The sequence below is a fragment of the Rhinoderma darwinii genome, chromosome 5, assembly GCF_050947455.1.
Source record: "Rhinoderma darwinii isolate aRhiDar2 chromosome 5, aRhiDar2.hap1, whole genome shotgun sequence".
NCBI classification, from domain to species: Eukaryota; Metazoa; Chordata; class Amphibia; order Anura; family Rhinodermatidae; genus Rhinoderma; species Rhinoderma darwinii.
Window position 1 is genome coordinate 223,718,310 of NC_134691.1, and position 26,790 is coordinate 223,745,099.

Below are 26,790 nucleotides of genomic sequence, written 5' to 3' on the forward strand. Positions count from 1 at the left end.
GGGCTGTGTGGCGCTCTCTACAGGGGGCTGTATGGCACTATCTATATGGGGCTGTGTGTAACGCTCTCTACGGGGGGATGTGTGATATATAGAGGGGGCTGTGTATGGCGATATCTATGGGGGTGTGTAATATCTACAGGGGCTGTTTGTGGCACTATGTACAGGGGGCTGTGTGTATGTGGTGTTTTACAGTGTGTGGTATTATTATATTCAGGCACGCAGTGTTTGGTGCTATTATATTTAGGGGCACAGTATGTGGCACCATGATAACTTTATTTTCGTTTATAGGTGTGGAAATGTTGGAAAAGTGAGGAGACGTCTGAGTGGCAAATTCTGCAGAAATGAGTCATGGCCGGGAGAAGTCTTCATGAGCGCTGGACCGGATGGAGAAGAAAAGAGGAAAAAAACGACTAGAATCTGAGACGTCGTCACCTGTGAGTCACTAGATTTATAGAGAATCTGTCACCTCTCCTGACATGTTTATTATAGGAATCCTTGTATTCCACAAAAAGTCTTTCTGCAGTCCAGGACTGATAGACAATTCCCCTTGTCAGGAGGTTGTGTCCCTGCACAGTGTGATACTCTCAGTATGTATGGACACAGCCCTGTGACAAGGGAAATCGTAACACTGTTAATGCTTGCCCAAAAAGGTAGTGTTAAAAATAGTTACGGCGCGGCAGGGCGGCGGTGAGGAAGGGGGGCCCAAGTTTGGGTAACAGCCCAGGGCCCATGGTCTACTTAATCCGCCACTGCATGTGTGTGTGTGTGTGTATATATGTATACACACCGTGTGTGTATATGTATACATGCAGTGTGTGCATATGTATACATGCATCGTGTGTGTATCTGTGTGTATACATATATATATATATATATATATATCCTCGTGTGTGTGTGTGTGTGTGTGTGTGTGTATATATGTATACATGCCGTGTTTGTGTGTATATATGTATACATGCCATGTGTGTGTGTGTGTGTGTATATATAAAAAATAGACAAAGATAGGAGCAGCACTGTGGCAATAAACCAATATGGTAGGTGCTATGCTTCAAAATAAGGAGTCGCCTCTCCTTATATGATGAACATCCAAAAATAAAGAGCAAGGAAGCAGCACTCAAAAAGAAGTAGGAATAAATTCCTCCTTCTTTTTGAGTGCTGCTTTTTTGCTCTTTATTTTTGTGTGTATATATATATGTATACATGCCATGTGTGTGTATATATGTACACATACCTCGTATGTGTGTGTGTATATATATATGTGTCTATATTTGCCTGTATTTGTAGAGGGCAGCAATAGAGTCCCCCGCACAGGGCACCATCCGACCTAAAGCCGGCCCTTGCAGTATATTATCTACTGAGAGCTCTATGGGGGATTATCCCCCCCCCCCCACAAAGCCCTCAGCAGTCAGTCAGATGCTCAGCCCCCCCCCCTACAGTATAATCCCCACCATAGATCCCTCAGTAGTTATTTTTATACTGTAAGGGAGGGGGCCAGAGCATCTGACTGACTGCTGAGAGCTCTATGGGGGGGATAACTCCCCCCACAGAGCCATCAGAGTCAGACGCTCAGACCCCCCATGCAGTATAATTTCCCCATAGCATCCTTAGTAGTTATTACAGTGCATGGGGGGGTCTGACAGCTTCAAATTATAATGCCTTTCCTTTAAAGTGTAACTAAACTTTAAAAAAACCTTTGACACGTCACACTGACATGGGTCCGAGCACTGATCACTAAAATGAAGCGTCAGAAGTGCTCGGGTGATCGCTGTGCCGCTTAGTTTCTGATTCGCTTTTCTCGGATCAGTGTATGGGCTCAAAGACTCACAGCGCTCACCCAAGCACTTCTGTCTCTTCGTTTTAGCGATCAGTGGGGGTTCCAGTGCTCAGACGTCCACCGGCCAAAACGTCTAACATGTCAGTGTGACATGTCAAAAGATTTTTAAAAATTTAGTTACACTTTAAAAGAAAGGTGTTATCATTTTTATTAGAGGAGTCTCTGCATTATCTTTTTCTGGCGCACAGGACCTCCCAGATGGGCCAGAATTATTATCTATTAATATTTTTGGCGCATCTCTAGGTCCTGTGCGCCACAATAGAAATTACAGTCCATTGACCTCTAGTTTCTATTGCGGCACAGGGGAGAAGACAGAAGACTGCTGTGGGTGAGTATAAGTTTTTTTATTTTTCTTATTTCAAATTTTTGTTTTGCAGGTTCCGCTGGACCATCTGGACTACGTCAAGGATTCGTTGGACTACGTAGATGATTTACACTTCACTTATTTATTTATTTTTTTAAATAAAATGGTCAAAGAGGTTTGTGTGGGGCCATTTTTATTTAAATTAAAAAAAAAATTTTTGTGTCTGTTTTTTTAATACTTCATTACCACCTCAGTAATGGCAGTTGTCTAATTGTTGATGTCCACCACTAAGGTGGGGCTTAGCGTTAGCCAGTAAAAAGGCCAACACTAACCATCCATTATTACATTGGGATCCACCGCCACCAGGGGTGCCGGGAAGAGCCGGGTGCAATCCAGGACACGACCATCTGTAGCGATGGACGGGCACTGGGGCGGCCGTAGGCTGGTATTATCAGGCTGGGAAGGGACAAAAACCTTGGCCCTTCCCATCCTGGTAATGCTAGGCTGCTGCTGTTATGTTGTATCTGGCTGGTTATGAAAAATTAGGGGGAACCCACGTAGTTTTTTTTCAACTATTTTATTTTTTTAAAACGATGTGGGGTCCCCCCATTTTTCATAATCAGCCAGATACAACACAACACAGGAGCAGCAGGCTAGCATTACCGTGGAAAAATAAAAAACCATGGTCCTTTCAGGTTTTTGTCCCTCCCAGCCTTATAATACCAGCCTGCAGTCGCTCCACTACCCGAACATCACTACAGATGGTCAAGTACTGGGTGGTACCCGGCTCTTCCCTGCACCCCTGGTGGCGGTGGGTAACAGGGTAATAATGGAGGGTTGCTGTTAGCCTTTTTACTGGCTAAGGCCTCATGCACACGACCGTAAAAACTCCCGTTATTACGGGTCGTAATCACGACCCGTAATAACGGGCTCATAGACTTCTATTGGCGACGGGTGCCTTCCCGTTTTCTCACGGGAAGGTGCCCGTGCCGTTGAAAAAGATAGAACATGTCCTATTTCAGGCCGTAATAATGGCACGGACAGTCCATAGAAGTCTATGGAGCTCTCGTAATAACGGGTGGCTACATGTGTGCACCCGTCATTACGGCAGCGTTGCTAAGCGACGTCAGTAAATAGTCACTGTCCAGGGAGCTGAAAGAGTTAACTGATCGGCAGTAACTCTTTCAGCACCCTGGACAGTGACTACCGATCAGTATAAACCTGTAAAAAATAAAAAAAAAAGACGTTCATACTTACCGACAACTTCCTGCTTCCTCCAGTCCGGTCTCCCGCCCGTTGCCTTGGTGACGCATCCCTCTCGACATCCGGCCCGACGTCCTGGATGACGTTTCAGGCCATGTGACCGCTGCAGCCAATCACAGGTCAATCACAGGCTGCAGCGGTCACATGGACTGCCGCGTCATCCAGGGATGTCGGGCTGGATGTGAAGAGAGGGACGCGTCACCAAGACAACGGCCGGGTAAGTATGAATTTCTTTAACTTTTATTACAGAAAAGGCTGTCCCTTCTCTCTATCCTGCACTGATAGAGAGAAGGGGCTGCCGATTAGTGCAGTGCTATTTTGCCGACAAAAACGTGCTCGTAAATACGGGTGGAATACGTGTGACACCAGACCCATATTTACGGGCACGGGTTCGTAAATACTGGTGCAAAACGGGTGGAATACGTGTGACACTGAACCCGTATTTACGCCAGTATTTACGGGTGGGAAAAAATACGGTCGTGTGCATGAGGCCTAACGCTAAGCCCTGCCTTACTATGGACGCCGTCAAGCAGACAGTGGCCATTACAAAGGTGGTAATATAATTTTAAAAAACAAAGACATAAGAAAACATTTTTATTGAAATAAAAACTCCTCCACACAACCCTCTTTCACAATTTTATTTAAAAAAACAAAACATCGAAGTAGTCCAAGTAATCTATGGCTTAGTCTAAATGGTATATCCGAACATAGCAAAAAAATAAAAGCAGTATAAAAAATATAAACCTATACTTTTTTCTCCCCTGTGCCACAATAGAAACTAGAGGTTAAGGAAAAATAATTTCCCTTCATGTAACTCTGCTTCCTGTCAACTGAAAAGTCATCCGCCAGAGGGAAAAAATGTTTCCTCATGGTGGCGTACAAGAAAATCTAATTCCCAAGTGGGGCTTTCTTGTACTCATCGGGAAACATTTTTCCTTCTGACAGATGATTTTTCCGTTGACAGGTTGCAGACTTCAATAGGGGTGGTGTTAGGGGGGGCAAAATAGGGTCTGTTCATAGTTTGTGTTTTTTCCACCCCTGCCCCAGATTTCAATCCTATATCCGACCCTTTGTGCAGAATATCACAAGTTCACAACAGAGCTTGCAGAGGAGAAGCGCACACCCCTGCGGACCACGATACAGAGAGCGCGTCTAACGAGTGAGTATGGCTGGCTTTGCAACTCTGCACCTTTCCTCAGCCTCCACATCTTATTGGATGAGAGGAGGAGGAGAAGGGCGGACTGTGGCTGATAACATTCACTGCTGGTATATATTTATATGTGCGGTATATTCACTGCTGGTATATATATCTGTGCAGTATATTCACTGCTGGTATACATGTATCTGCGATATAGTCACTGCTGGTATATATTTATATGTGCGGTATATTCACTGCTGCTATATATGGATCTGTGCGGTATATACACTACACTGCAGGTACATATTTATTTATAGGTTGTGCGCAGTTTATTTTTTGCTTTGCTACTGTTCCATATGCCTTTTTTTCTAAATATAAATTTTTCCCCCTTGCAGTTAAAGTGGTTGTTCCAAGATTAAATGATATCCCCTGTCTACAGGATAGGACATAACATGCTGATAACTAGAACGGTGGTCCCTTCTACCCCGGAGTAACTGGAGCGGCAGGGTGTGTGCTTGACCTGCAGCGTCATTAACTCAGGGGTACGAGGGACCCCACTGATCAGCATGTTATCTCCTATCCTGTAGAGAGGGGATAACATTTAATCTTGGGACAATCCCTTTAGGCCTGAACATGCAGTGAATAGTTTTCAGATTATATTACTGGCTCGATGATCACATTCATTCCTAGCCTGGTCTGTGCAGTTTCGGTTTACAAATATTACGGATTGGTTGTACAGATCCAACAGAAGTGGACAGAAAGAAAGTGCGTTACTATACTGACTGTAAAGTGCAGCTTGCGTTACTATACTGACTGTAAAGTGCAGCATGCGTTACTATACTGACTGTAAAGAGCAGAATGCGTTACTATACTGACTGTAAAGAGCAGCATGAGTTGCTATACTGACTGTAAAGTGCAGCGTGCGTTACTATACTGACTGTAAAGAGCAGCGTGCGTTACTATACTGACTGTAAAGAGCAGCATGCGTTACTATACTGACTGTAAAGTGCAGCGTGTGTTACTATACTGACTGTAAAGTGTAGCGTGTGTTACTATACTGACTGTAAAGTGCAGCGTGCATTACTATACTGACTGTAAAGTGCAGCGTGCGTTACTATACTGACTGTAAAGTGCCGCATGTGTTACTATACTGACTGTAAAGTGCAGCATGAGTTACTATACTGACTGTAAAGTGCAGCATGCGTTACTATACTGACTGTAAAGTGCAGCATGCATTACTATAATGACTGTAAAGTGCAGCGAGTGTTACTATACTGACTGTAAAGTGCAGCATGCGTTACTATACTGACTGTAAAGTGCAGCGTGCGTTACTATACTGACTGTAAAGTGCCGCATGCGTTACTATACTGACTGTAAAGTGCAGCGTGCGTTACTATACTGACTGTAAAGAGCAGAATGCGTTACTATACTGACTGTAAAGAGCAGCATGAGTTGCTATACTGACTGTAAAGTGCAGCATGTGTTACTATACTGACTGTAAAGTGCCGCATGTGTTACTATACTGACTGTAAAGTGCAGCTTGCGTTACTATACTGACTGTAAAGTGCAGCGTGCGTTACTATACTGACTGTAAAGAGCAGAATGCGTTACTATACTGACTGTAAAGAGCAGCATGAGTTGCTATACTGACTGTAAAGTGCAGCGTGCGTTACTATACTGACTGTAAAGAGCAGCGTGCGTTACTATACTGACTGTAAAGAGCAGCATGCGTTACTATACTGACTGTAAAGTGCAGCGTGTGTTACTATACTGACTGTAAAGTGCAGCGTGTGTTACTATACTGACTGTAAAGTGCAGCGTGCATTACTATACTGACTGTAAAGTGCAGCGTGCGTTACTATACTGACTGTAAAGTGCAGCGTGTGTTACTATACTGACTGTAAAGAGCAGCATGTGTTACTATACTGACTGTAAAGTGCAGCGTGTGTTACTATACTGCCTGTAAAGTGCCGCATGTGTTACTATACTGACTGTAAAGTGCAGCGTGCGTTACTATACTGACTGTAAAGTGCAGCATGCGTTACTATACTGACTGTAAAGAGCAGCGTGCGTTACTATACTGACTGTAAAGTGCAGCGTGCGTTACTATACTGACTGTAAAGTGCAGCATGTGTTACTATACTGACTGTAAAGTGCCGCGTGCGTTACTATACTGACTGTAAAGTGCTGCATGTGTTACTATACTGACTGTAAAGTGCAGCGTGTGTTACTATACTGACTGTAAAGTGCAGCGTGCGTTACTATACTGACTGTAAAGTGCAGCGTGCGTTACTATACTGACTGTAAAGTGCAGCGTGTGTTACTATACTGACTGTAAAGTGCAGCTTGCGTTACTATACTGACTGTAAAGTGCAGTGTGCGTTACTATACTGACTGTAAAGTGCAGCATGCGTTACTATACTGACTGTAAAGAGCAGCGTGTGTTACTATACTGACTGTAAAGAGCTATTAAAGGAGCCCTGACACAAGTTTAACCCCTTAGTGTCTAAGCCTGTTTTGGCCTTCAGGACCAGCCCCATTTTTGCAAATCTGACATGTGTCACTTTATGTGGTAATAACTCCAGAATACTTTTACCTATCCAAGCGATTCTGGGATTATTTTCTCGTGACATGTTGTACTTTATGATACTGAAAAAATTTTGTCATTAAATTCAATATTTATTTGTAAGAAACGCCAAGATTTAGAGAAAATTAGCAAAAATTAGCATTTTTCTAAATTTTAATGTATTTACTTGTAAAACAGATAGTAATACCACACAAAATACATACTAGTTTATATTTCCCATATGTCTACTTTATGTTTGCGTCATTTTTTGAACATTCTTTTATTTTTCTAGGACGTTACAAGGCTTAGAACTTTAGCAGCAATTTCTCATATTTTCAAGAAAATTTCAAAAGGCTATTTTTTCAGGGACCAGTTCAGTTCTGAAATGGCTTTGAGGGCCTTATATATTAGAAAGTCACCATAAATCACCCCATTTTGAAAACTGCACCCATCAAAGTATTCAAAACAGCATTCACAAAGTATTTTAGCCCTTTAGGCGTTTCACAGGAATTAAAGCAAAGTAGAGGTGAAATTTACAAATTTCATTTTTTTTCTTCAAAAATTCATTTGTAATACATTTTTTCTGTACCACAGAAGGTTTTACCCAAGAAATGCAACTCAATATTTATTGCCCAGATTCTGCAGTTTTTAGAAATACCCCACATGTGGCCCTAGCGCGGTCATGGACTGAAACACAGGCCTCAGAAGCAAAGGAGCACCTAGTGGATTTTGGGCCTCTATTTTATTAGAATATATTTTAGGTACCATGTCAGGTGTGAGGAGGTTTTGTGCTGCCAAAACAGTGGAAAAACCCCAAAAGTGACCCCATTTTGGAAACTACACCCCTCAAGGAATTTATCTATGGGTATAGTTAGCATTTTGAACCCACAGTTTTTTTGCTAAATTTATTTGAATTAGTATGTGAAGGTGAAAATCTACTTTTTTTGTGAAAAAATTAGGAAATGTTAAATTTTTACAAGGAATAAAGTAGAAAAAACACCCCAAGATATGTAAAGCAATGTCTTCCGATTATAGCAATACCCCATATGTGGTAATAAATTGCTGTTTGGACCCACAGCAGGCCTCAGAAGAGAAGGAGCACCATTTGGATTTTGGATTTCTGATTTTGCTGGAATAGTTTTCAGTGCCGTGTCGCGTTTGCAATGCACTGGAGGGAAGAAAACCGTGGAAACCCCCCAATAGTGACCCCATTTTGGAAACTATACCCCTCAAGGAATTTATCTATGGGTATAGTTAGCATTTTGAACCCACAGTTTTTTTGCTAAATTTATTTGAATTAGTATGTGAAGATGAAAATCTACTTTTTTTTCTGAAAAAAGGTAGCCATTTTTAATTTTTACAAGGAATAAAGGAGAAAAAGCGCCCCAACATTTGTAAAACAATTTCTCCTGATTACGTAAATACCCCATATGTGGTAATAAACTACTGTTTGGACCCACACCGGGGCTTAGAAGGGAAGGAGCGCTATATGGCTTTTGGAGCTCAAATTTAGCTGGAATGTTTTTGGGTGTCATGTCGAATTTGCAAAGCCCCTGAGAGACCGAAACAGTGGAAGCCCCCCAAAAGTAACCCCATTTGGGAAACTACACCACTTAAGGAATCTATCTAGGGGTATAGTGAGCATTTAGGCCCCACACGTCTTTTGCAGAATTTATTAGAATTAGGCCGTGAAAATTAATATCAACATTATTTCCACTAAAATGTTGAATTTTTTAAATTTCACAAAGGATAAACGAGAAAATGCACCCCAACGTTTGTAAAGCAATTTCTCCCGAGTACGGCAATACCCCACATGTGGTCATAAATGTTTTTTCATTAGAAAGTAATTAACCCTTTACGAACTGATTCATGTTTTGCTTTTTAGTTTTTCCTCCCCGCTTTCCAAGAGCCACTACTTTTTTATTTTTCTGTCAATAGAGCGGTGTGGGGGCTTATTTTTTGCGGGACGAGCTGTCGTTTTTATTGGTACCATTTTTTGGTACGATGCCATATCGGTGGACATAAACGGCTGTTTGGGCACGCTGTAGGGCTCAGAAGGGAGGGACGCCATTTGGCTTTTGGAGCGCATATTTTGCTTGGTAGTAGCTCTGGCGTTTTGCTGGTATTTCAGTTTATAATGTTGGGGCACATGTAGGCTGGGCAAAGTACATCAGGGGCATAATAAGAGGGTATAATAATGGTTGTAAATAAATAATAACCCACAGATATGTGGCCAGTGTCGCACTGATAAATGGTGCCCGATCTTATCCACTTTTGGAACACTCTGTACATTTTGCATCGCCATAATCTGGGAGCCGGAACTTTTTTTATTTTTTCACCACCGGAGCCGTGTGAGGGCTTATTTGTTGCGGGACAATCTGTAATTTTCATTGGTACCATTTTGGGGTACATGCGATTTTGTTGATCACTTTTTATTCAATTTTTCGGCAAGCCAGGTGACCAAAAACCATCAATTCTGACAATGATTTTTATTTATTTTTGACGGCGTTTACCCTGGGCTATAAATGACTATTATACTTTATTCTGCGGGTCGGTACGATTACGGCGATACCATATGTATATAGGGTTTTTTATGTTTTGCAGCGTTTGAGCAATAAAATAACTTATTTAGAAAATAAATGTATTTTCTGTGTCACCATATTCTGAGAGCCATAACTTTTTTATTTTTCAGTCAAAAAAGCTGTGTAATGGCTTGTTTTTTGCGGGACGGGTTGTAGTTTGTATGGGTACTATTTTGGCGTACATGCGACTTTTTGATCACTTTTTATTACATATTTTGTGAGGGGTGGTGACCAAAAAATAGTGATTCTGGCATTGTTTTTCGTTTTTTTTTTTTTGCGTGGTTCACTGTGCGGGAAAAATAATATTATAGTTTTATAGTTGGGGTCGTTACGAACGCGGTGATACCAAATATGTGTACTTTTTTTTTACGTGTTCATTTTTTTTCCTATAATGAAAGACTTATTATAGGAAAAAAAGCAGTTCTTGTTTATATCACTTATAACTTTTATTTTTACACTTTTTTTAAAACATTTTTATTCTTTTTTTTACTTTTTTCACTTGTCCCACTAGAGGACACTTAGACTTGCAGCTCTGATCGCTGCTGGAATACATTACACTACACACGTAGTGTAATGCATTTCAACTGTCATTGTGACGTGACAGTCACACTGACAGGAAGCCTACGACGACCACCCTTAGGGTGGTCCTCATAGGCTTCTGTACATGGCAACCCGGAAGCCATTGTCTGGCGTCCGGTTGCCATGGGTACCATCGCCAGCCCCCGTGATTTCACATGGGGGCTGCCGATCGGCGCTAAAGACCTTAATTGTGGCGTTCAAAATCGAGCGCCGCAATTAAGGGGTTAACTGCCGATATCAGCGGCGACAGGCCGCTGATCGGCAACGGGGAGAGCAGGGCTGACACCCTGCACAGTTAACCGCCGCTGCGGTGTAGCGCCGCGCGGCGGTTAACTGTCAAGGCACTGCCGTAACTGTACGTCAAGGTGCGCGAACTTACTGCTCACCATGACGTACAGTTACGTCATGGTGCGTTAAGGGGTTAAACGCTGACATTGTTGTTTCATTTTTGTGTTTGCATTTTGGATACACGTTGCCCTGGTCATCTTACTAGTATTTATAGCTGTGGCAATATAGGGATATTTACTACAAAATTGCCTTTAGCATTATGAGACCTTGCAGCTTATAACAATGATGTTCAATAATGTATTTCTTTGTTCACACAGTTTTAATCTTTTTTGTTTCGTTTTACAAGTTGTTTCTTACTTATGATTTTTTTTATGGGGGGGGGGGGGCACCATTTCCATTTTCTCCTCAGGCAGCAGAAAAGCTAGAATCGGCCCTGGACACACCTTTTAATCATTGCATTCAGGTGTTTTATTCAGTCCCATTGCACAGGTGTATAAAATCAAGCACCTAGCCATGCAGTTGCCTTTAGAAACATTTGTGAAAGAATTGGTTGATCTAAAGAGCTCACTGAATTTGAGCATGGTACTGTAATAGGATGCCACCGTTGCAACAAGTCAGTTGTTGAAAAGCCTTACCTCGTAGATATTGCACAATCAACTGTGAATGGTATTATTGCAAAGTACAAGCCTTTAGGAACCACTGCAGCTCAGTCATAAAGTGTGACAGACCACGTAAAGTTACAGATTGGGATCACTGAGTCCTGAGGCGCACAGAGCATAAAAGTTGCCAATGCTCTGCTGATTCAATAACTGCAGAGTTCCAAACCTCCTCTGTCATAAACATCCACACAAAACTGTACGCCAGAAGCTTCATGGCATGGGTTTCCGTGGCTGAGCAGCTGTATGCAAGACTTACATCACCATACGCAATGCCAAGCGCCGGATTTAGTGGTAAACGTGTTCTGTGTAGTGACAAATCACGCTTCTCTCTCTGGCAGTCTGATGAACGAGTTTGGGTTTGGCGAATACCAGGAGAACGTTACCTGCTTGACTGCATTGTGCCATCTGTAATGTTTAGGGGAGGAGGTATAATGCCATGGGGTTGTTTTTTAGGGGTTGGCCTAGGCCCCTTAGTTCCAGTGGACTGAAATCCAAATGCTTTCGCATACCAAGACATTTTGTATGCTTCCAACTTTGTGGGAACAGGTTGGGGAAGGCCCTTTACTGTTCCAGCATGACTGTGCCCCAGTACACAAAGACTGGCCCGCACAGTGCCCTGACCTCAACCCCATCCAACCCCTTTGGGATGAACTAGAACAGAAATTGCGAGCCAGGCCCTCTCATCCAACATCAGTGTCTGACCTCACAAATGCTCCTCTGGATTAATGGGCAAAAATTCCTACAGACATCTAAAATCTTGTATAAAATATTCCCAGAAGAGTGGAATCTCTTTTAGCTGAAAGTGGGGGGTGGACACCAACTCCGTATTTATGTCTATGGACTAAGAATGGGATGGGATGTCATAAAAGCTCCTGTAGGTGTAATGCGTCCGAATACTTTTGTTCATATAGTGTGTGTATATTTATATATATATATATATATATATATATATATATATATATATATATTCTGTGTATATGCATATAGATGTATGTATATGCACACTCAATAAAATAACTGTAGGGCGGCATTGCGAAAAGGATTTCAAATCCCTAGGGTGCCTGTGATTTTACCGGGCACAATAACGCAGCATGCTGCGCTAGTGTGTCAGGTATTCTCCGGTAATCCCTGACGGATCTGCCTCCAATGCAGATGTAAATGTAGCCTATACAAAAAGACCAAGTGAAACTAATAAACTGCAACACATTCAAAATTACTAAAAGGTCCAAGGTCCAAAGACAAGAACACTTCGGATGTTACAGGGTTTAACCCGTTGGCGACATGTCACGTACTATCACGACGCTGCCGCCAAGGGTTTAGCGCATTGGCACGTAACTGTACGTGACAGTGATGGAGCAGGCTCAGAAGCTGAGCCTGCTCCATCACCAGCAGGTGTGAGCTGTATATCACAGCTGACATGCTGCTGTAACAGCAGGGACCGGACTGAGGTCAGATCCCCATCGATTAACCCCCTAAATGCTGCGATCAATTGCGACCGCAGGATTTAGTTGGTTTGTACGCCATCGGCATCCCTGTGACGCAATTGCGGGGGTGCCAATGGTTGCTATGACAGCTGGAGGCCTAAAAATTACCTATTAGGCCCCGCCGAGATGTAGACGTATGTAGTGCAGTGTATTAGAATAGCGATCAGGGCTTCAGGCCTTCAAATCCTCTAGTGGGACAAAAAATAAAAAGTTAAAAAATTAATAAAAATGTTAAATGAAAATAAAAAAATAACGTTTTTAAGTTACATAAACAAACGCCATTTTTCCCCATAAAAAATCTTTTATTATAGGAAAAAAACTGAAAACATAAAAAAAAAAGTACACATATTTGGTATTGCCGCTTCCGTAATGACCCCAACTATAAAATTATGACATTATTTTTCCTGTACGGTAAACGCTGTAAAAATAAAAAATAATTCCAGAATCACTGTTTTTTGGTCACCTCGTCTCTCAACAAAATTGAATAAAAAGTGATCAAAAATTTGCATGTAACCCAAAATGGTACCAATAAAATCCTCAGCTCGTCTCGCAAAAAATCAAACCCTTACACAGCCTTGTCGAAGCAAAAATACAAAAGTTATGGCTCTTAGATTATGGCTACCCAAGAAATATACGATTTAAAAAAAAGTGATTTTATTGCGCTAACGCTGTAAAACATAAAAAATCTATATACGTATGGTATCGCCATAATCATATTGACCCGCAGAATAAAGTCAATATGAAATTTATAGCGCTTTGTGAATGCCGTAAAAAAAAGAATGAACAACAATACCAAAATAAACCCTCACACTGCTATGTTGCAGTAAAAAAAGTTATGGCTCTCAGAATATGGCGACACAAAATGTGCAGAGTGTTTCAAAAGCGGATAAGATTGGGCATTGGCCATATATCTATAAATTATTATTATTTACCCCATTATTATACCCTCTTATTATGTCCTGATTTACGCCGCACAGATTACATATACCCTGATGTACTCGGCACAGCTTACATATACCCTGATGTACAGTGCCGCATCTGCCATGAGGCCAGGTGAGCCGACGGCCTCAGGCGGCACCACCTACCCAAAGGGGGGGGCGGCATTTTCAGCCCGGGACGGACTGGACCGGGGGGAGGGGCCATGCTGACGCACATAGCAGACGTGCCGAAAGTCTGTAACACTCCTCCTCCTCTCTGACGCTGCACACAGCACATGCAGCCAGAGAGGAGCAAGTCTGCAGGAGGAGCGACGAGCAGCACCAGAAGCACGAGGTAAGTTCCTGCCTTGCTGGGACCGGGACCCGTGACGTGAGTATACTGCAAGGGGGGGTCTGGGCATTTTACCGACAGCAGAGGGCTCTATGGGGCTGGAATAATCCACCCCATAGAGCCCTCACATCACTATAATGCAACGATTAGTGTGGGTGGGGGAGGGTCTGAGCATCTGACTTACTGCAGAGAGCTCTATAGGGGGGGATTCTGCCCCCCCCTCCCCTTTAGAGCAGTCAGTCAGATGCTCACACCCCCCTAACCTTTCAGTATAGTAACTAGTCAGGGCTCTATGGTGGGGGGATAATTCCCCCCTATAGAGCCCTCTGCTGTCAGTAAACCCCCTGGGAAAGCTACAAACAGGGCTGTGACTGGTGAGTTTCACAGTCACTCACAATGCACACTGAATGCAGCAGCTGCGGCATTCAGTCTGACTGTGAGTCTCTGACCAGTCACCAGCCACACGCAGCAGAGAGACAGGAGAGACTAATAGTAAACCCTCAACTACTACAGTTTCATAGGTATTGATTATGACAGCTTCTATAGAGTAGTGGTTAGCTTGTCTGCCTTACACATGAAGGTTGCTGGTTCAAATCCCAGCTGGGTTTTTTTTTATTTTAAATATTAATATCTTGTATTGGGCTTTGTTCACACTAGCATTAATATACGTTTACCTCTCTTCCGTCAGAGGGAGAGGATCAATACGTTAAACGGAAAGCAACGGTTCCATTAGAATTACCATTGCTTTCAATGGTAATTCTTTTGTATCAGTTGCTTTCCGTTTGTCTCCGTTCGCTAGGTTTCCGTTCTTTTGAACGGAAATAAAAGTTCTGCAGACTGCATTTTTGTTTCCTTTAAAAAAAACGGAAACTTAGCGAACGGAGACAAACGGAAAGCAACTGATACAAAATAAATACCATTGAAAGCAATGGTAATTCTAATGGAGCCGTTGCTTTCCGTTTAACGTATCGATCCTCTCTTCCTCTGACGGAAGAGAGGAAAACGTATATTAATGCTAGTGTGAAAGAAGCCTTAGGGCCTGTTCACATCAGCGTTGGCTTTCCGTTCTGGGGTTCAGTCGGAGGTAACCCCGCAACGGAAAGTCAAACTGAAACCACAGCTTCCGTTTCCGTCACCATTAGCGCAGTCAACTGCGCTATTGATTCCGTCACAAAAACGGAAACCTGCCGGAATGGTGACGAACGGAAACCATTAGCAATGTTCCCGTCACCATTGATTTCAATGGTGACTGAAACGGAAGCTGTGGTTTCAGTTTGACTTTCCGTTGCGGGGTTCACCTGACGGAAACCTCCCACGGAACCCTGGAACGGAAAGCCAACGCTGATGTGAACAGGCCCAAATCCTTCCCCATAAACCTGCCCCCGCTAATTAAAATAAATATATTATATAATGTATATAGCGCTGTATCCTGTATCCGTCAGGTCAGCGGGACTGACTGATTCAGTGTCAGCGAGTCCTGCAGGATCGAGCTGTTACCGATCACATCTAAGTTCATAACTTAGATGTGATCGGTAATAGACGACCTAATGGATTCAGGTCTTAGCGCAATATACAGCTGCTCTGTATACAGGATACAAAGCAGCTGTATCTCAAAAAGTGCAAATAATTTTCAATAAAAAGTAATTAAAACTTGCACCAATCGCATTAATAGATATCTTTATATATCATAGTGACATGTCCGAAGTTTTCATCGGTGGGGGACCGAGCACTGAGGCCCCCACCGATCGCTAAAACGAAGCAGCAGAAGTGCTCGGGTGAGCGCTGTGCCGCCTCATTTATGATCGACTTTCAGCCGAGTGAGCGGTGTACGGACTCATAGACTTTATATTGAGCCCGTACACTGCTCCAAGGAAAGCCAAACAGAATTGAAGCGGCACACCGTTCACCCGAGCACTTCTGCTGCTTCGTTTTAGCGACTAGTGGGGGGTCTCAGTGTTCGGACCCCACTGATCAAAACTTCTGACATGTCAAAAGTTTTAAAAAAAGTTGTTACACTTTAAAGAGAATCTTTCACCTGCCCACAGATTTGCATTTGAGTGCAGCATGTAATAGTCAGGGCTGCACAAACTCTGGGGCACTTTAAAAAAAAATTCCTACCCTCTTTCCTTACTTAGATATCGGTGCTGTAATACTTGACGCCCGATATTTAAATAACCCCATAAACTGCCAATGGGGCGGTAATTGGCAAGGGGACGTGTAACATCGCTGTGACACAATCCGCTACAGACAATGTCAACAGCATGAGCTGGAGAGAGGAGATCATGTGCGCGCGCACGCTCTCACTCTTCAGCTCTCGGCAGGCAAGTACAAGACTGTGATCTCAGGTGAGAGATCAGTCTTGTCGTCCTTGTCTGCCGAGAGCTAAAGAGTGAGAGCGTGCGTGCACGCACAGCTCCGATGCCATGGAACAGAAGAAGAAGAATTCACACTCTTCTTCTCCTCTTGTGTTCCTTAGTGGTGGCGGAGCTGCGCGCACGCGCTCTCTCCAGCTCTTGCTGTAACGCTGACCGTAGCTGATTGGACAGTGTCACAGCGATGTTACACGCCCCCTTGCCAATTACCTCCCCATTGACAGTTCATGGGGTTATTTAAATATCGGGTGCCAAATATTACAGCACTAATATCTAAATAACGAAGGAGGCTAGGAAAAAAATGTAAAGTGCCCCAGAGTTTGTGCAGCCCTCCCCATTACCTGCTGCACTCAGCTGTACATGTATGGGGAGGTGAAAGGTTCTCTTTAAAAGAAAGGTGTTATAATTATTATTATTTTTTTATATGTTTTATTTTATGGGCCTAATTTTTCTAATTATTTTAATATGTTTCCGAAGGTAGCTATTTATTCATATGTTTGTACGTCTGTGGGGGCAGCCATTTTATTTTTCATACTGTTCATTTTTGTTTTGCAGGTTCCGCTGGACCATTTGGACTACGTCGTAGATTCGTTGGACTACTTCGCTGATTTAAGCTTTATTTCTTTTTTTTTTTAATAAAATGGTTAAAGTGGATTGTGTGGAAGAGTTGTCATTTCAATAAAATAAATGTCTTTATGTCTCTGTTTTTTAATACTTCATTACCGCCTTAGTAATGGCTGATGTCTGAGAGCGTCCATTACTAAGAAGGGGCTTAGTGTTAGCCAGTAATAAGGCTATCACTAACCCCTATTATTACCCCGGTACCCACCGCCACCAGGAGTACCGGGAAGAGCTGGGTACGATCCAGCACCCGACTGTCTGAAGAGAAGGGCGGGTACTGGGGTGGCTGCAGGCTGGTACTATCAGGCTCAGAATAGCCAAAAACCATGGCCCTTCCCACCCTGGTAATGCTAGGCTGCTTCTGCTGCTGCTGCTTTATTGTATCTGGCTGGTTATGAAAAATGGAGGGGATCTCACGTATTTTTTTTTCTATTTTTTTTTTTTAAAAGACGTGGGGTTCCCGCTATTTTTCACAACCAGCCAGATACAATAAAGCAGGTGCAGCCTAGGATCCCTAGGGTGGGAAGGGCCACGTTTTTTTTATCCCTTCCCAGCCTGGTAAAACCAACCTGTGACCGCCCTGCTGCCTTACCGTCGCTTCAGATGGTCGGGTACTGGATCGTACTCCCCTCGCGGCAGTGAGAACCGGGGTAATAATAGGGGTTAGTGATAGCCTTTTTACTGGCTAACACTAAGCCCCTTCTTAGTAATGGACGCTCTCAATCAGACAACAGCCATTACTAAGGCCATAATAAAGTATTAAAAAAAACAGACAAGAAAAACTTTTATTGAAATCTAAACTCCCCCTTGCAACCCTCTTTCACCATTTTTTTTTTTTTTTTTTTTAAAGTAGATCATCGGAGTAGTCCAATGAATCTACGACGTAGTCCAAACGCTCCAGCGGAACCCACCAAAAAAAAGAAGTATAAAAATTTTAAAGACTTAAAAATTTGCCACAATAGTCACTCAATATAACTATACTGTAATCACTTATATGGTCTGCAGATATCTTGTGTATAACTGGCATCTACCTCTATAAGGTCACTATATGGTGGTAATATTGGTCTATATATAGTGGGATTTATTCACTAACAGTATGGTGGGTTTTTTCTGACACAATGTTGTAGTAATATGTGATCATGGTTTGGTAGTTTTATTCAGTAACCGTATGGAGGTATTATTCAGTAACAGTATGGAGGTATTATTCAGTAACAGTATAAATGTATTATTCAGTAACAGTATGGGGGTATTATTCAGTAACAATATGGGGGTATTATTCAGTAACAGTATGGGGCTATTATTCAGTAACAGTATGGGGGTATTATTCAGTAACAGTATAAAGGTATTATTCAGTAACAGTATGGAGGTATTATTCAGTAACAGTATGGAGGTATTCAGTAACAGTATGCAGGTATTATTCAGGAGTAAAGAGAGAAAAAAAAACAAAAAAAAAAAACACGGCGCCACCTTGTGCAGATCAGTCGGTAAAGGTGAGACAAGAGTGCAAGTAGTTGTGCTCACCTAGGTAGGAAGTAAATAGGCGTGTAAAACCACAGTGCTGCTGCCAGATCCGAGTCGGTATCCGAATGGACCGCTTAGGTAGAGAAAATTGCAGGAGAAAAGGGGATCATTCCAAAAGGCGCTGCTGTGTGGTAGGAATAATAGGACCGAAATCCGGAGGTATTAATAAATTCAATTTATTCGAATGAGTGGCTACGCGTTTCAACGATGAACAATCGTCTTCATCAGGCCATGTGCACATTACATTGGACACGTCTTATATAACATCTGGGTTCAAAAATGACACGAGTGAGAAAACCGCCAAATCTGTAGGGGTCAAGGTGCGATCGTGACGTCACACCCGGCTTTTTTCATTCATTATTCTCACTGCGGAGCAGTGAATAAATAAACATGTTTAATACACCAAAACATTCTCAGTAAATTGTTACACAACGGAAGGGTAATAAATAAGAAGTTTGAAGTGTTCATAAAAAAGCTTTTCTAAGCGGTATCGGTGTACGACTGTAAAAGCAAGGCATCAGATGTTAGTCAATAGGTGACTGAATTGAAGCGATAGCGGGGAGTTAAAATAGTAATTTAAACGTAGGACTACACTAGAGACCAATAGGTTGCTAGGTAACGGTGAAAGACGCCAGGACGCGAACTTCGTCACCTAGGCAACCAAGCCTGGAAACGCGCAACAGAGCATAGGGAGATCTGCGTTTGCTGTAAATAGATTATAAAGACTGCTTTAGAACAGGTATAAAGTATAAATATATAAAATATAATGTTAAACATATAGTATTCTTTTTACACAGGTAAAATATATTATGCAAGATTCTGTGCAGTTATAATTACAGAGTTGCTGGGTAACAGAGAAGGACGCCAGGACGCAAACTTCGTCACCAAAAACAACCAAGCCGGGAGCAGCAAGAGGGAGCATAGGGAGATCTGCGTTCGCTGTGAGTAGATTTATAAAGACTGCTTTAAAACAAGTTTAGATAAATGCATTATAAAAAAATATAGTATTAGACATATAGTATTCTTATTAAACAGGTAAAATATATTTAGCAAGATTCTGTGCAGTTATGATTAAAGTAGGAATACGCAGTGTATTTCTTGTATTTTTGTAGGAATACGCAGTGTATTTTGGCTCTAGTATATACTTGTATTAGAGGAATATTAACTTTACGGAAAAAAAAGTAATAAGTTATAAAGGATGATGGTTCTAACAAGACTAAAATTATGTTACTAGGTAAACAGTACGTAGCAACGGAATAGGAGGATCTAAAGAAGATCGGGGATAACACTTGCTACGGGTGAGTTAATAAAAAATGGTATATTACAATTAAAATAATTAGGAATGCAATAATTAAGTAAAAAGGGATAGTCACATCATGATGGACTTTATACATGGAAAATTTTTTAGTGGCAGAAAGGGGATACATAAAGGATGAATGAATTTGTCACTCATATTGTCGAATCTTACTCATTGTCTATTATTGTGTGATGAAGTGACCCTCGAGTAGTAGTTTCCAGTTTATGAAAACTAGAGCTATTGATTAATCCAGTGTTGATTCGGAGATATCATTCAAACCCCCTGGGTACAAAGTCTGTAATTTGAAAATCCAATAGTTTTCTCTCTGTTTGAGTTTATTGTATCTGTTGGGGACATCGAGGTGTATGTCTTCGATGGGTGTAACTGTAATTTGGTTAAATTGACATTTGTGTACATGGGTAAACCAGGTATTATTCAGTAACAGTATGGGGGTATTATTCAGTAACATTATGGAGGTATTATTCAGTAACAGTATGCGGGTATTATTCAGTAACAGTATGGGGGTATTATTCAGTAACAGTATGGGGATATTATTCAGTAACAGTATGGGGGTATTATTCAGTAACAGTATGGAGGTATTAGTCAGTAACAGTATGGTGGTATTATTCAGTAACAGTATGGGGATATTATTCAGTAACAGTATGGTGGTATTATTCAGTAACAGTATGGTGGTATTATTCAGTAACAGTATGGTGGTATTATTCAGTAACATTATGGAGGTATTATTCAGTAACAGTATGCGGGTATTATTCAGTAACAGTATAGGGATATTATTCAGTAACAGTATGGGGATATTATTCAGTAACAGTATGGTGGTATTATTCAGTAACAGTATGGTGGTATTATTCAGTGACAGTATGGGGGTATTATTCAGTAACAGTATGGGGGTATTATTCAGTAACAGTATGGAGGTATTATTCAGTAACAGTATGGGGGTATTATTCAGTAACAGTATGGGGGTATTATTCAGTAACAGTATGGAGGTATTATTCAGTAACAGTATGGGGGTATTATTCAGTAACAGTATGGAGGTATTATTCAGTAACAGTATGGGGATATTATTCAGTAACAGTATGGTGGTATTATTCAGTAACAGTATGGTGGTATTATTCAGTAACAGTAGTGTGGTATTATTCAGTAACATTATGGAGGTATTATTCAGTAACAGTATGCGGGTATTATTCAGTAACAGTATAGGGATATTATTCAGTAACAGTATGGGGATATTATTCAGTAACAGTATGGTGGTATTATTCAGTAACAGTATGGTGGTATTATTCAGTGACAGTATGGGGGTATTATTCAGTAACTGTATGGGGGTATTATTCAGTCACTATGTGGTTATGGTGTAGGGGTATTATTCAGTAACAGTATGGGGGTATTATTCAGTAACAGTATGGAGGTATTATTCAGTAACAGTATGGGGGTATTATTCAGTAACAGTATGGGGGTATTATTCAGTAACAGTATGGAGGTATTAGTCAGTAACAGTATGGGGGTGTTATTCAGTAACAGTATGGGGGTATTATTCAGTAACAGTATGGAGGTATTATTCAGTAACAGTATGGAGGTATTATTCAGTAACAGTATGGGGGTATTATTCAGTAACAGTATGGAGGTATTATTCAGTAACAGTATGGGGGTATTATTCAGTAACAGTATGGAGGTATTATTCAGTAACAGTATGGGAGTATTATTCAGTAACAGTATGGAGGTATTATTCAGTAACAGTATGGGGGTATTATTCAGTAACAGTATGGGGGTATTATTCAGTAACAGTATGGGGTATTATTGGTAATGTTGGTCTTACAATCTATGTCAATTACTGTGGTGGGGGCTGTGGGGAAGTGTGAGTGTGGCAGCAGATGATCAGGCTAAGAGACAGTCTGCAGAGTGGCATGTGATGTACTTTGACATGTAGGTGATACTTACGTGTAGGTTGTGGGCACATAACTTGTGTACAGCCCAGGGCCTAAGATCATATTAATCCACCACTGGCATGGAGCCAGCACAGGCAGACCACAACAATACAGCAGGTAGAGAAAATAAACCGGCCCAGGATGTGCCGCTTCAAAACAGCGCTAAGCGCGATCCGTCCTGGACTGGCCTGAATGTAATTGCAGAGAGTGACGGCGCAAATGAGACTGGCTGCCGAGGAAAGATATGGGGCTGTGCAGTGCAGACTGTACTATTTGCACTGCACTGATTGGCAGTAAGGATAATTCTTTAAATATTTTCCATACTTCAAACAGCACTTTAAGGCTATGTTCACACGGAGTATTTTGCAGGAGGAATATCTGCCTCAAAATTCCGTTTGGAAGTTTGAGGCAGATTTTCCTCTCCCTGCACGCCGATTTTCGCGGAGTTTTTCGCAGCGTTTTTCGCCCGCGGCCCTTGAGCGCCGCGGGCATAAAACACAGTGAAATACGCTTTCTCTGCCTCCCATTGAAGTCAATGGAAGGTCAGAGGCGGAAGCTCCCGAAGATAGGGCATGTCGCTTCTTTTTCCCGCGAGGCAGTTTTACTGCTCGCGGGAAAAAGACGACGACGCCTCCCATTGAAATCAATGGGAGGCATTTTCGGGCCGTTTTTGCTGAGTTTGCGGTTTCCGCGTCAAAAAACTCGGCAAAATACTCCGTGTGAACATAGCCTAAGGCTAAGTTTTTTGCAGGAGGAAAATTCTGCCTCAAAATTCTGTTTGGGATATTGAGGCAGATTTTGTCCTTCCTGCACGTCGTTTGCCGCGATTTTCACCGCGTTTTCCGCTCACGGCCATTGAGTGCTACGGGCAAAAAACTCTGCGAAATACCCTTTCTCTGCCTCCCATTGATGTCAATAGGAGGTCAGAGGCGTAAACGTGCGAAGATAGGGCATGTCCCTTCTTTCTCGGGAGGCATTTTCGGCCGGTTTTTGACGAGTTTTGCGGAGCGGTTTCCGTGCCCAAAAACTCGTCAAGATACTCTGTGTGAACAGGGCCTAACAAATAAACATCAAATGTTTTCCTATTTAAAAAATTTATATATTGCATCTTTGATGTCTACAGCTAGGAATGAGAAAACTCTGATAGATTTGGGGGGGCGCCTTTTTATAGTTTGCCTCAGGCGGCAGATGGGCTAGGTTCACCCCTGCTGATGTACTCCGCACAGCTTACATATGCCCCCACATTATAAACTGAAATATCAACAAAACCCCAAACAGAACAATTACCAAGCAAAATCTGCGCTCCAAAAGCCAAATGGTGCTCCCTCCCTTCTGAAACCTACAGTGTGCCCAAACGTCAGTTTACGTCCACAAATATGGCATCGCCATAACCGAGAGAACCCACGTAACAGTTTGAGGTATGTATCTTCAGTGGAAAAAGCTGGGCACCATATATTGGGCACTGAAATTACATATATGTGAAAAAAAAGTACATTTTCGCTTTGCACCACCCGCTCTGAATTAATTTCTAATTTAAAAAAACACTTGTAGTGTCAAAATGGTCTCTACACCCCTTAAAAAATGCCTTGAGGGGTGTCGTTTCCAAAATGGCGTCACTTCTGGGGGTTTGTTGCACTATTTGACCTCGGCACCCTGCAATTGTGGACCAATGCTGTAAAAATCACCAAAATAAAACTCAAATGTGCATGGTGCTCTTTCACTTCTGAGCCCTGCCATATGTCCAGGCAAATGATAAATGCCTTAAGGGGTGTAGTTTCCAAAATGGGGTCACTGCTCAGGGGTTTCCACTGTACTCTGGTACCTTAGGGGTTTTGCAAATGTGGCATGGCGTTCGAACAGCAATCCAGTAAAATCTGAACTCCAAATGCCAAATGGAGCTCCTTCCTTTCTGAGCCCTGTCATGTGCCCAAACAGTAGTTTACGACCACGTATAGGGTATTGCCATACTCGGGAGATGTTTAGTAACACATTTCAGGGTGTTTTTTCTCCTATTACCCCTTGTGAAAAGGAAAAATCTGGAGCTAAATCTAGATATTTTTGGAAAAAAATATTTTTTTATTTTCACTGCCTAATTCTAATAAAATCTAGGAAACACCTGTGGGGTAAAAATGCTCACTACACCCCTATATTAATGGCCTGAGGGTTGTAGTTTTTGAAATTGAGTCACTTTTGAGGGGATACTACTGTACTCATACCTCAAGGGTTCTGCAAATGCGACATAGAGCCTAAAAACCAATCCTGCCCAATCTGCATGCAAAATAGTGCTTCTGCCTTTCTGAGCCCTGTGTCCAAACAGTAGTTTAAAACCGTATTGCCGTACTCAGGAAAGATTGCTTTACAAATCTTGGGGTTCTTTTTCTCCTTTGTCCCTTGTAAAAATGAAAAAATTCTGCAAATTAGTGGAAAAAAATGTAGATTTTCCCGGCCTAATACCAATAAATTTTGCAAAAAACCTCTGGGGCCTAAATGCTCACTATACACCTTGATAAACTCCTTAAGGGGTGTAGTTTGCCAAATGGGGTCACTTTTTTTTCTCACTGTTTTGGTCCTTTAGGGGCCTTGCAAATGCGACATGGCACCCAAAAACCATTACAGCAAAATTTGAGCTTCAAAAGCCAAATGGGGATCCTTCTATTCTGAGCTCTGCTGTGTGTCCAAACAGCAGTTAATGACCACATATGGAGTATTGCCGTACTCAGGAGAAATTTCTTTACAAATTTTAGGGTGCTTTTTCTCCTTTATACCTTATTGAAATGAAATCTAAGCTAAAACAACATTTTATGAGAACAATTTTAAATTTAGATTTTCACGGCCTAATTTCAATATATTTAGCAAAAAACCTGTGGGATAAAATTGCTCACTAGTAGTAGTAGTTTTTTTAAATGGTCTCTTTTTGCAGATGTTTCCTATGTTTTGGCACCACAAGACCTCTTCAAACCTGACATGGTGACTAAAATATATTCTAATAAAAAGGAGGCCCCAAAATCCACTAGGTGCTCCTTTGCTTCTGAGTCCAGTATTCCAGTCATGTAGCACACGATGGCCACATGTGGTATATACTGTAGAACCTGTGCAATAAATATTGAGTTGCATTTCTCTGGTAAAAACCTTCTGTGTTACAGAAAAAATGAAATAAAATGCATTTTCAAATAAAAAATATGACACTTGTAAATTTCACCTCCATTCCTGTGTAAAAGCTAAAGGGTTAAGAAACTTTCTAAATGCTGTTTTGCATACTTTGAGAGGTGTTGACATATATATATATATATATATATATATATATATATATATATATATATATATATATATATAGTGAAGGAAATAAGTATTTGATCCCTTGCTGATTTTGTAAGTTTGCCCACTGTCAAAGACATGAACAGTCTAGAATTTTTAGGCTAGGTTAATTTTACCAGTGAGAGATAGATTATATATATAAAAAAAAAAGAAAATCACATTGTCAAAATTATATATATTTATTTGCATTGTGCACAGAGAAATAAGTATTTGATCCCTTTGGCAAACAAGACTTAATACTTGGTGGCAAAACCTTTGTTGGCAAGCACAGCAGTCAGACGTTATTTGTAGTTGATGATGAGGTTTTCACACATGTTAGATGGAATTTTGGCTCACTCCTCTTTGCAGATCATCTGTAAATCATTAAGATTTCGAGGCTGTCGCTTGGCAACTCGGATCTTCAGCTCCCTCCATAAGTTTTCGATGGGATTAAGGTCTGGAGACTGGCTAGGCCACTCCATGACCTTAATGTGCTTCTTTTTGAGCCACTCCTTTGTTGCCTTGGCTGTATGTTTCGGGTCATTGTCGTGCTGGAAGACCCAGCCACTAGCCATTTTTAATGTTCTGGTGGAGGGAAGGAGGTTGTCACTCAGGATTTGACGGTACATGGCTCCATCCATTCTCCCATTGATGCGGTGAAGTAGTCCTGTGCCCTTAGCAGAGAAACACCCCCAAAACATAATGTTTCCACCTCCATGCTTGACAGTGGGGACGGTGTTCTTTGGGTCATAGGCAGCATTTCTCTTCCTCCAAACACGGCGAGTAGAGTTAATGCCAAAGAGCTACATTTTAGTCTCATCTGACCAGAGCACCTTCTCCCAATCACTCTCAGAATCATCCAGATGTTCATTTGCAAACTTCAGACGGGCCTGTACATGTGCCTTCTTGAGCAGGGGGACCTTGTGTGCACTGCAGGATTTTAATCCATTACGGTGTAATGTGTTACCAATGGTTTTCTTGGTGACTGTGGTCCCAGCTGCCTTGAGATCATTAACAAGTTCCCCCCGTGTAGTTTTCGGCTGAGCTCTCACTTTCCTCAGGATCAAGGATACCCCACGAGGTGAGATTTTGCATGGAGCCCCAGATCGATGTCGATTGACAGTCATTTTGTATGTCTTCCATTTTCTTACTATTGCACCAACAGTTGTCTCCTTCTCACCCAGCATCTTACTTATGGTTTTGTAGCCCATTCCAGCCTTTTGCAGGTCTATGATCTTGTCCCTGACATCCTTAGAAAGCTCTTTGGTCTTGCCCATGTTGTAGAGGTTAGAGTCAGACTGATTAATTGAGTCTGTGGACAGGAGTCTTTTATACAGGTGACCATGTAAGACAGCTGTCTTTAATGCAGGCACCAAGTTGATTTGGAGCGTGTAACTGGTCTGGAGGAGGCTGAACTCTTAATGGTTGGTAGGGGATCAAATACTTATTTCTCTGTGCACAATGCAAATAAATATATATAATTTTGACAATGTGATTTTCTTTTTTTTTTTAATATAATCTATCTCTCACTGGTAAAATTAGCCTAGCCTAAAAATTCTAGACTGTTCATGACTTTGACAGTGGGCAAGCTTACAAAATCAGCAAGGGATCAAATACTTATTTCCTCCACTGTATATACACTACCGTTCAAAAGTTTGGGGTCACCCAGACAATTTTGTGTCTCCCATGAAAACTCACACTTATATTTATCAAATGAGTTGCAAAATGACTAGAAAATATAGTCAAGACATTGACAAGGTTAGAAATAATGGTTTTTAT